The following is a 12,162-nucleotide window of genomic DNA, read 5'->3' as shown; positions in this document are numbered from 1 at the left end:
CATCCACGTACTGGATTATCGCACTTTCGGGTTGGACATTACCCAAGTCCATATGGAGGTCTCTGTTAAAGATTAAAGGTGACTCACAGTATCCCTGGGGCAATCGCGCATGTGTCAGGTGAGTATTTCTATACATAAAGGAAGTCAGATCTTGTGAGCCTTCATGTAGGGGAATTGAGGAAAATTCTTTTTTGAAATCTTTAACTGTGAAATATTTGGCTTTAGATGGGATGTTGCACAATATTGTTGCAGGATTCGGAACTAAAGGAAACTCTGCTTTGACTATATTGTTTAGGGGTCAAAGGTCCTGCATAAATGTCCGCGACGCCCCCCTTTGATTTCTTCACAGGGTACACAGCCCTGTTACACAGAGGGTCAGGTGGCACTAATATATCTTGCTTCATTAAAGTGGAAATGGTCTCGAAATATACCTTCATCCGCTTCTCTAGACATGGGATATTGCTTTGCCTGCATCAAAAGGGTTCCTGGTTTAATCTTAATTTTAACTTCTCCTATTTCTTTTAATAGGCCCACATCATATGGGCTTGTGGTCCATAGAATATCTGGCACTTTCTCTAAGTCTTCCTGAAAAAATGTCAGTTTCTTTCTTATCAACGTCATTCTCTGCAGTATTTCTATATTCCAATAAGTAAAACGTATAGAAATACTAGTTCATCATCTGAGTAGTCATCTATAAACTGCTCTTTGTCAGTCAAATCTGCTCTTTGTCAGTCAAATCTGTCAGTCTATTAGCCTTCACTGAGAGCTATCACTGTTACCCATCCTCTTCCCTCATCATCTGTCCCATGTAGCATCACTCTTTCATCTCTGACCACGTCTGCTTCTTATTCTAAGGGAATAATCTGCCCTTCATCATCATCCATAGGGATGTCTGGCCTAAAAATAAATTCATCAGGTATTCTCAATATTGTGCGCATCAATATGGATAACCATGATAATAAAACAGTCACCCATACAGAAACACCTTTGGATCTAAAGGAACTCCTCGTAATGCCTTCTGGCCTGTAAAAGCTAATCTAAACACTCACACATTCATGTAATTTAACCCTGGGGTTGAACACACTATCCCATCATCAGTGAACAATATTGTCATTTTAAGCTTCGTCATCAAATCACGTCCTAATATTTTAATGGGCGTCTGCCTAGAATACAATAATAGTATCGACATATCATGTACTCCTATTATAGAGATTGGTAATTTGTCTGTAAAAGGAACTAAACTCATCACCCCAGAGAATCCCTGAGCATTCATGGCAGTGCCTGACATTGGGTATTTTCCCTCACGGACACAAGAACGAGTTGCTCCAGTGTCTACATGAAATGAAAATGTATTGCCTCCTATCGTCACATTGACCCTTGGTTCCTCTTGGGGGTATGGGGTTACTGATTGTACAGAGCACATCAAGTCACCCTGTGGGCTATCCTATTGTGGGTATAAATTCATCCCTGTCCCTGTATAAGGATATCCTCCTACCACAGTCACACACCCCAATTTGGGTGCAGGTGCTTGCTGAGTTCCTAGAATCATATTCCATTGTGGTACTATGGCCTGTTGTGTCTGTGCTTGCTGCGGTTGTACCTGTTGTGCTTGCATGGGTGCTTGCATTTGCAGCAGCACTGGCTGCATTTGTTGGGGTTGCGGCGAATATGTCTGAGCCTGCGTGTGATCTTGGGCGGAATATTCCTGTGGTTCTGAATTATATTGTAGAGCGTAACCCATTCCTTCCTCCTGGAGCTTGCCAATTCTGTTACATGCCATCTTTGCTTCTGCATGTCCTAGCTATGTGTCCTATTCTTCCGCAATTCCAGAATTGTTGCGGCTGTCCGCCATTAAATCCTCCTCTTCGCGGAGGTTTTTGAACTCCACCTCGTCCTACTCCTCTAGGCCTATTCCCTCTTCCCCTTGTCCAAATGTTGTACCCACTCTGGTCTGTGGGATACCCTGCATTCCTTCATTACTTATCAATACCGCTCCTTCTATGGATATTTTTGACTACTTCTTCTCGACTAACTTCACTTCCTTCTGCTTTCTATTCTCAGCTTTCTTTTTATTCTTCTCCTTCAATAATCGGCAGTGATGCACGATTGTCAATTGTATTTCTGGCCATGGATTCGCTTCCATTCCCATCTGTTTCTTCAATTGCTGTTGCACTGGCTCGGGCAGCCCCTGATACAAAATCTGGTAAAATAATGCTACCATTTCATCCCACGATTCTCGAGTCTCCGGACGCCATCTATCTTGAATATCTTGAATATGAGCAACAGGATCTTCATCCTCACCCATTTTCCTAGTCATAATTGCACCCATGTATGATGTGTCGGGATATTGCAATCTGAGCGCCAGCCATACGTATGCTCAGCAATTATAAAATGGCGCTCCATCGTGTGCCGTGTTTTGCACAGTCATGCCTGCGTATCCTGCTCATTTCCAAACCTCGTCAGCTCTCTCACCTAGAATAGCTGCTAGAAAGCCTTTTAGGACACCTATAGCTAGCGTCATTCCTGATGTCATTATTTCTAACTCATAAATCCATTTTCCTGCACCAGAACTAAAACTCAGTAATTTACATCTTAAATTGTCTTTATCCATCTGTGGCCACAGTATATAATGTGGTCGTCCTACCCCTGCTCCAATAATGGGAGTTATGAAAATCAGGTCCATAATCACTCCTGCCCATGCTTCGTGTTTTCCAGGCACGGCTTGTCTCGCCCGTTTGTCTCCTGCCTGGTAATGCCCTTCACCTACATACATAAGGCAATGATACATCCCTTGTACTGCGCGATCGCTGTTGTGGTCGGTCAGCATGTCATTTTGATTGTGGTGTTCTCTCTGTCTACGCTTGATTCTTTTGAAAATCTGCACGCGCCCTCTCTTCGGGCCTTCTCATTCTCCTCCCTTTCTCTGTCTGATATCATTATGCCCCAACACGTGTGACTGCTATCCTTCTCCACATCATCGAGATCTAATCTGTTTAAAGACAATGTTCCGTACTCGTCTGTTGTAACTTCATCTAAACTACCTTCAGTTCCCCTCAATAGGAACTCCTCTCCATTTTCTTGTTTTCTTTGCCCGTCTTTATCCCTTATTTGCCTGTATAAAGTCTTTGCGCTATGTCTTCTGTGTCCAGCCCATCGGCCCATGCTGATCTCAGCATTCCTTGCAGCTCCCTATGGGGCTTTTATGACCCTCTCTCTTCTTCCAATCATTCTCATGCATCAATCAGCACTATGCTCCTATAATGTAAATATTCTATCTCGTCGTCTTTTAATCCGCTACTCCTGTTTATTTCTTCTCTAAATCTCATCACCCTCTTGCCTATCTTCTTAATTCTTCCCTTGGCTTGCATTATTTATCCATTTCTTCTTTGTATGCTCTTTCCTGGTGCTTCTCTTTCTTTTCCTGCTCTTCTCTTTCCTCTCTTTCTCAATCCCCAGCAGTGCCCTTATCGTCTAGCTTACGTAATATATGTCCTCCCATCCATTCATTCTCTACTAATGCTATTTCCTTAGCCTTTTCCTTCATTTCTTTCTTCTTCCTTGTTTCTTCCTCTATCTCTGTCTTTTCTTTCTCTCATCACGCTGTTTACTTTCATCGCGTGTTGACATATCTTTGAGTTCTCTGCTTTTGCTCTCTTCTGCATTATCCTTGCTTCTATAAGTGGGGTGGGATTAACGTACCCTGATGTTCCTTTTAATTCCTTTAATGGGTAAAATCCCTTCTTCTCTGTATCTACGCCCTTATCTTCAGGAGGGGAAAGGGGAGCAAAAGGCGTTTTTATCCCCCCTTCATGCTTTTCTGTAATGTTTTCCCTTATATGCAGCATGCAAATAAGTTGTCCTATGCCGCAGTATGGTTTTTGACAGTGGACCCTCCTGAGGCCACGGCATGAGTGTCTTATTAGTCGTGCCTCGAACCCATTCCGAATGATATCTCCTTCTCTTACCTGTATATCTTGGCAGTGTTCTACACAAATGTAAAAGAGGAGTGTCCCCCATACTTAGCTGATATTTTATTCCGGTTCTTTATTTTATCAAATATAACAAGTTGATCAATTGGCGCAGGCACCCTCGGAACCTGTTTATAATCCCAAAAGGAAATGTTTTAACTGCTTACTTTTTTTTTTAAAAATCTATGCAATTAATTCTGTCTGCTCCTTAGTTCACACTTTCTATAAAGTTTTATTATCTCGTTCATTTATTATTAGTATTGTAAGAGTCTCGTCTTTATTTATATATTAATTTCCTTCGAATTTTACCCTCCTGATTGACGTCAATCTCTTGGTTAAAAAATGTACCAATCACCTTAAATTTTGTACTATTGTTTTATATCTATTAGTCTAAACACAACAAAAGATTTACATTGACATTTGTATAACCCCACACGTGCACTTTTTCAATTTTACTGTGTACGCCTTCCTTTACTATTTTAGTAAATGTATCACTTCTCCATTTCACTCAATTTTGGAGTTTGATACGCACTCTTCTGCGGGCTTTGCCTCAGGAATCCTTAACACCCCTATTTAGAGTCTTTACTTTAATGCATACCCTTCTGTCCCCTTGGATCGAGGTTTCTACTTCTTCTCTTTACAATCCCCCCAAAAAGAAATTCCTGTTACTTTTTATACTTATTATTTACAACACAATCCCTCCCTCAACTTTTGACACTATTGATGTTCTACTTACGTCCGTGGCTCAGCTGAAGTCCCCCGGCATAGACTCTACCTCAATCGACCAGTTCGCCTTTCGTCCATGGGGCACCTGCAGGGACCGGACAGGAATTTCGTCTCTGCCGGCCGTCTCTTCTAACACGTAATTTCTGCCCTCCGCTCTCCACAGGAAGGTCTGCGATCATCTAGCTAATGGCAGAAGCAATCGATTGTCCGGAAGTCTGGATCTGGGCCTAGGTCGGATAGACCATAACCATCCGCACTGCTACCAAAATGTGCTCTAGCACCTGGAAGCGTTTTTTGTGCTGGATGGAATTACAAATAAAGATCACAGACCAAATAACGAGACAGACTCAAAGAATATAGCAAAACGGTGGGCGTGGCCAGCCTAGGACGCCATTGGATGCCTCTTCGGTGAGCTCTGGGACCCTTTCCCCATCCAGAGGCCCAAACCCCCTTAAATAAGGCCTGACAGCCCAAACGAAAGCTCCACGGATGTCCGAATGCACGGGGAGTCAGCTGTGCAAAATTGAAAGGCGACAGAGCTCCCACAGAGGAGTTATGGAAGGAAGAGTGGAAGCGTAGCAGACCTCTGCCAAGATGGTGGCCGGGACTGGTGTCGAAGTCGTGGGAGACGGTGGACTGCCCCTGGAGAAGAAGGGAGCCGAGAAGTGAGCAGTGGAGTCGTGGGAAGTGCCCTGCTGAGAGCTGCCTATTATTAGCAGCGAGTGCCTCGGCTTGCAGAGCGAAGGCAAAGCCGTTGCGGTGTGAAGCCTCCCTCCTCTGTGAGGGCGGAAAGCCTTGGGATGAGAAACCGGGGACTGGAGCGCGATGGGGTCTCACACATGATGAGCGCGGTAAGGAGGTGCTGGGGGCAGCCCGGATAGAACAATATGCGTCAGCAAAGCGGTACAGTCTAAAGCAGACTGTTAAATCACCAGCGCCCCCAGCCGGATTGCTGCGAGAGAGCCGCAGGGAAAGGCTGAGATAGTGAGGGCAGCCCTGAGCTCCCCAGAAACCTCCCAGCAAATGAAAACTACACACATAAAGTCAGCGAAAGTGGCTGGGCAACACCCTGAACAATGGAACTTTCCTTAGGGGGCAAAAATATGCAAAGGCAACCCCCGAGGCCTATTAGCACCGGCTAGTCAAACACACTCACTGTCACGGCAAGATAGGCATGGAGCTCTGGCAGACACCTGCAACCCAGCAAACTAAAGCTGCACCAGAAGGTCCATAAACGCAGCTGGGGAACATGTGTCATACCAAGACAAGCAGTAACAGAAAGGCTCACTGATCGCCACATGATCTCACGCAGCCAAGGGGGCAAAGAAATACAATAGCATGCGCCTGAGCAACTGAACACTCCTTAGAGGGCAAAACAAGCATGGGCAACCCCGAAGCCCCGCAGAGGCGGCTAGGCAAACGTTACCACTGTTATGGCAAGTCGGACAGGGAGCTCTTGCAGATGTCCGCTACTTTGTAGGACAGCACCTATGGAGGAACAGCATTGAGCAACAGGCAGGGCTCACTTGAAGGCCAGCAATCCCTAGTTCACACACGCTTGTCTCTAGGAGTGTCCACAACACAGAAGTATGCTACAAAAGGCACACCCTCATTAGTGCACACCGACAGAGGACCCACAGCATCTAGGGTGCAGTGAGCTCAGCGCAGGCAATAAAGGGACAATAACGGCACTGCCCAATACTGGAAAAGCAATCAGGAGCACTCCATATCTCCTGCACAGTCAAAATGGCCAAACAAGCAACAAAAGCGAAAGTGAAAGGTTCAGCATCTGGCGACATTAAAGCCCTGATGCAATCTGCAGAGACCCACAAACGCAACCAGATGCAGGTGACAGTCCAAATACACTCCCCTCCTCCAGAGGGGTCAGGAGAGTCTGATGACCCACCTTTACGTAAGTCGGACCTGATAGCAATGCTGCAGGAGTTGAAAAAATACATTAAAGACAGCGCCTCCGACCTAGCTAAATTCATTGCGGACCTCAACAAAGGGGTCATGGCAGTAGAGATGTCGATGAGGTGGAGACCACAGTAGCAGAACAAGGGCAGGAGCAAGATGAACTGGCCAGAATGTTACAAGAACTCGAACAAATGGACCACGTCCAGAGCAAACAGAAGGATGCCAAAAACAGGTCTAGGGGAAACAACATACAGATTTGAGGGATCCCAATGTCTGTGGTGGACACTGACCTGCAACAATACGTAGTAGACCTGTTCCGACAGAACCTGGGCACGGCAGACGAAAGAGACATCGTATTGGACCCGACGCACAGGGTTTACTCTGCATTTCAGCTCAACAAAAATCTGACCCCGGATGTGCTGACCCGGATACATATATTCCAAATGATGGAGGACATTATGCAGGCTGCTCGGCAAAAGGGACCCATCAGCTTCCGATCTACACCCATCCAGCTATACAAAGATTTAGCCCAAGCTACCCTTGCAAAGAGGAGACGTCTGAGGGTCGTTACGGACTGGCTGAGATCCAGGAACATGCTGTACCGATGGGCATTCCCGACTGGACTCTGCTTCGAGTGGAAGGGACAGCGATACACAATCACTAAGGAAGAGGACATGGACGACCTCATGAGTGAGGACGATGGGATCAAAGGCAATGACAAGGAAAGAAGCCCACCTGGAAACACAGGAAAAGAAAACAGACCGGAGAGGGAGCAATGTAAGTCAGAGCGGACACGCACGAGAGGTTGCAACAAAGAGCCAAAATCTATTGATCCCACATGAGTAGTAGATCTGAAAGCAAGAGGGGATTCGCTTGGGAATTTGGAGGGCGGGGCACCAAGAGGGTTACTCACTCACATAGTGTAAACTGCCACGGCGGAGGGTGGAAATGTAACAGCTTCAGAAAATACGAGTGGGGGGGGTGGGTCCCAGGGGGGGAAAATCGGTTCCCAAAATTCCCAAGGGGGAGACAAACCCAGTGATTCACTATGGTGTAGCCATGGTGAGAGTTATTGTTGAAGCTCAAGGGGTTGTTGTAAGTTGGGGAATTAGGGGCGGAACAAAGGAACATGGCATTTGGATTGATGTTATGCACAACACAGGTGGGATAATCAGGGGGGCGTTCAGGCTCTACAGCGGGAGGGGAGGCACACAACTATGGCTGACCTAACATTTGTGACACTAAATGTCCAGGGGCTCAATTCCCCAATAAAAAGGAAATCAATCATGAAAAGGATCTCTGGTCTTCAGGCCTCAGTGGTGTGGGTACAAGAAGCACACTTGCTCCCTAGGAACGAGCACAGACTAAGGCATAGAGCCTTCCCCACACAATACCTAGCCTCAAGCGGGACCAAAAAAAGGAGAGTGGGGATACTGCTGGCCAAAGAGATTCTCTTCGAGAAGCAGTTCATAAAAAGGGACTCAGAGGGCCATTAACTGGTGTTGGGGGGGATACTGATGGGCCAACAGGTCACCCTGGTGGCAATATATGCCCTCAATGAAAGACGAGACCGGTTCTTGCTAGGGCTGCTGCCCAAAATCGCAGAATGGGGGATGGGTCAGGTCATGATAGGAGGTGACTTCAACGGCGTAATGGATGCCTCAATGGACAAGACCCTCCCAGCCACCCCTAACGATAGCATATTCAGACAAGCCCTGGCCTGATTCCTCAGGGAACTACACCTAATCGATACTTGGCTGTTCTTCTGCCCACAAGAAAGAGCCTATACTCATTACTCAGCCGCACACAAGGGCTTCTCATGGATCGACATGGTACTCATCTTAAACACCTTGGTCCCGCAAATCACAGGGTTGGATATCGGGGTTAGTTGTTTATCAGACCATGCACCGGTCTCCCAAAAGATGGAGCCAATAACCCCGCTGCCGCAGACTCGAAAGCCATGGCGTCTAAACAAAATAATCCTAAAGGACCAAGCTCTTAGAGCAGACATAGAAGCGGCCCTGAGAAACTACTTTCAAGACAATGTCACACAGGGGGTCGACTGGGGAACTGTCTCGGATGCTAGCAAAGCGGTGGTAAGGGGCGAGTTCATCGCACATACGTCGAACTATGTGAAAAGTAAAGAGAAAGTGAGGCGGGAATTGGAGGCCGTAATAGGGACGGCTGAGGCGCACTATACAAATAAAGAATCACAGGAGGCCTGGCGGGAACTTAAAAAAAGCTAGTGCGGCCCTAGTGTCACATCTAGCTGATGAAGCCACACAACTCCTCCTACAAATTAAACAATCCTACTATACAAATGGTGACAAAGCTAACCGATTCCTTGGGCCAAACTGAGAAAGCAGAAAACCCAGAACCACTTCACCCAACTTAGACATCAGGGAGGCGACCTAATGAGGGGGGAAAAAAGAGATAGTCGAAATCATGTATTCATACTACACAAGTAATCTGAAGGGGGAGAACCTAGAGAGGGAAGCACAAGTAGCGTTTTTGGGACAAGTGGCCCTACCACAAATCACAGAATCAGACAGACAAATGTTAGAAGCGCCCATATCGGAGGAAGAGGTGGGGGAGGTTATAAGCGCTCTGAAAGGACACAAATCCCCGGGCCCAGGTGGACTATGTAATGCATATTATAAAACATTTAAGACTATCCTGGTGGGCCCCTTAACAAAACATTTTAATCACATACGAGACACAGGGAAACTTCTGGGGACATGGGCCCAGCCACCACTGTTCTACTGCTAAAGCCAGATAGAGATCCATCAGAATGCGCGAGTTATCGGCCTATTTCACTACTGAATATGGATGCTAAAATCTACTCCACGATTTTGGGCCAAAGATTAGCAAACATCCTTCCTGGGAACCTTATACCCGTATACTCTTAATAAATATTTAAGTAATATAATCCATCTGTGTTAGCGAACCATTATTCACAACACAGGAGCTTTAATGTTTGCCAGGAGATGAATTCTATTGAAATCTGAAACTCCTGCTAATTGCTGCAATAGTCCGGATAATCTTCAGTTGATGTTTTTAGGAAGATATGGAGATGATCCTGTTATGTTAAAAACTTATAATAGCCTTGATCAATTTTTGGAAACTTATTGTATTATGGTTTAAATATATAGTGCATGCATTTTTATTGTGAGTGTAAACATGTTGTTGTACACTAACACGCTATAAGATAAAATCGCTTTAAAAAATATTAATTTACACAACAGATGCCACAACCAGAGAAAATGCTTATCGGTGTACAATAGATACCATCTCCCAAGTGTAAAAGAGAAACGTACTAAGTGCTACAGGATGTTTCTCATCCGTGCTTCAGTGCATCAATCAGCAGTGGCTTAGAGTAATGCACACCAGTGGCACATTAGTATCTGTGACTTATTATCGGTATTAGCTAATTAGTCAGAAGCGCAGTATCAATAGTGGCTCACTATGCTCAATGGCGGTTTATTATCATTGGTGTAGTCTCATCAACGGCCCTACGGTCAGATAGCACAGTGAGGAGAGCGCTTGCTTTGACATGGTGCAGAACCTGCTGACGCACGTTCGAATCCCGGCAGTGCCAAACACAGCCTTCCAAGGTCGATAATTGAGCACCACACACCATGGGTAATAAAAAGCAGCGCTCAGATGACTGAGTGTTCGTAGTTCTATATAAATGCAAAATTGTTATGACTAATTTGATCAGTAATTCTGTGTGATCAATGCACTTTCAGGGGTGGTTCATAGCCCTGGGGTCTCTGTGCAGTTAAGTGATTAATGCCAGGACAGGGAAACAGCCAACTCGTACAACCGCTGAGAGCAGACTACACACAGTTCGTCTAGAAGCATTACTTGCAATCACCATCATTCCCCAGATGTCAGAATTACTGGCACATATCAAAAACTGCCATGACAGAGGTGTCAGAGAACTGCAATCCAGATGAAGTCCCTGGCTTCCAGATTGTGTACTATGTACTATAGTGTTATAGACCAAGGGAGGGGTCGTTAGCACAGGATAATGCTCGAGGAGAAAAAGGCATATTGTAAAGGCAAAGAGGTAGGAGACCAGAGGGGAAAAAAGCACAATGAGCAAAAACATATCAAAAGGAGACAAGAGAAGGAAAAGTAGGAATAGGGTGGACTGACAAGTATACAAAAAAAAAAAAAAAAAAAATCGCTTGGTAAAATGAGAGAGGCAGCCAATGAAGGGTAAAGAGAGCAGGACTCTCGAGGAACCAGAGTAGTGATGGCCAATCAGTGAGAGTGAGGCCGGCACTGGAAATAATACAGTGAAAGCTGCAGCTGGACTTCAAAATCAGAAGCAGCAGAAAGGCCCAGTCCAGTCCAGAGCAGGTACTGGTGAGGCGAGAGAGGGGCAGGGGGCGTGCGGCGACAGAAGGAAAGTAGTACAGGTAATTTGATGGTGTTATGTTTTCTGAAAATCTATGAAGTATGTTGCAGCCTCTGGAGGTCTACTCTGTGTCTGGCAGGCATATCCTTTTCTATTGCGCACATGCATGTTTTAGTATGTGTAGAGGTGAAATGCTCCTGGGTACTGTGACGGATCCTTAAGTGTTGGAATGTTTCAGCAGCTCCCCTGCAGAACATTCTGTAAAAGCTATGGCCCTTTTAGTCAAGATAGATTTAAAAATGTACAGTAACGTGCACCTTTTAGGTACATTTAATGATTTATTTGCAGAACACTAGAATGAATTTAGTAGCAATGTGCTGCTCGATTTTTGTTGATATTTAACGGTTTTCTCTAAGAAGATTTTGTAAATCTTCTTTTCCCTTCTTTTTCCTTTCTTATCTTTTCATTAATGTGCTATAGATGTTTTTAAACTGCTGCAAAGTGTAATATTTTATGTGTAATTGTGTAAGGTTTTATGAACCAATTGACAAATACATTTTTAAAAAGCCCCAAAATCTTGGGGCGCTATCCCTACGCTGCCTTTGTAAAGGGTAACTCACTTGCTTTTTCAGTGACTGAATTGTGACAACTCCTACAATATGGCAATAATGGTATTGTTGAAGGGCTGTACCGTGTTGGTAACAGCCTGCTTTCCTAGGTAATGGCCTGAGCAAACCGAGGATATTACCTATGGTGGCGGGCAATTACAACAGCCTGCCCCGAAGGCCATTATCCTCATTAGCACCCATGGGGTGCCATGAAAATCAAACAAAATCAGGAAGAGCAGAGGAGTGCAGCATGTACCCCAGATGTGAGAGGTCCAGCTGCATCTGTGCCAGCACCGAGCAAAGGTGTGCATGGGGGAGAGAGGCAGTGTGTGAGCAGGCCGAAGAGCCAGGACGGTGAATGCCAAGATGGGAGAGAGTATGCGGGCATGAGAAGGCGGTACATAGATGCCAACATGACCCATTCCAATCCGTAGGTGCTTATCCAGTCCTGGTTTTTTTCTTTGCATTCTGGGATTTGTAGTTCCACTTGTCCCATTATAGAAATCGCACTACAGGTCACAGAATGCAAAGAAAAAAAAACCAGGACTGGATAAGCACCTACGGATTGGAATGGTTC

This window comes from Ambystoma mexicanum, chromosome 11 (assembly GCF_040938575.1).
Source record: "Ambystoma mexicanum isolate Mex_15411 chromosome 11, UKY_AmexF1_1, whole genome shotgun sequence".
In the NCBI taxonomy this organism is placed as follows: domain Eukaryota; kingdom Metazoa; phylum Chordata; class Amphibia; order Caudata; family Ambystomatidae; genus Ambystoma; species Ambystoma mexicanum.
Note: the sequence above shows the minus strand (reverse complement) of the source record.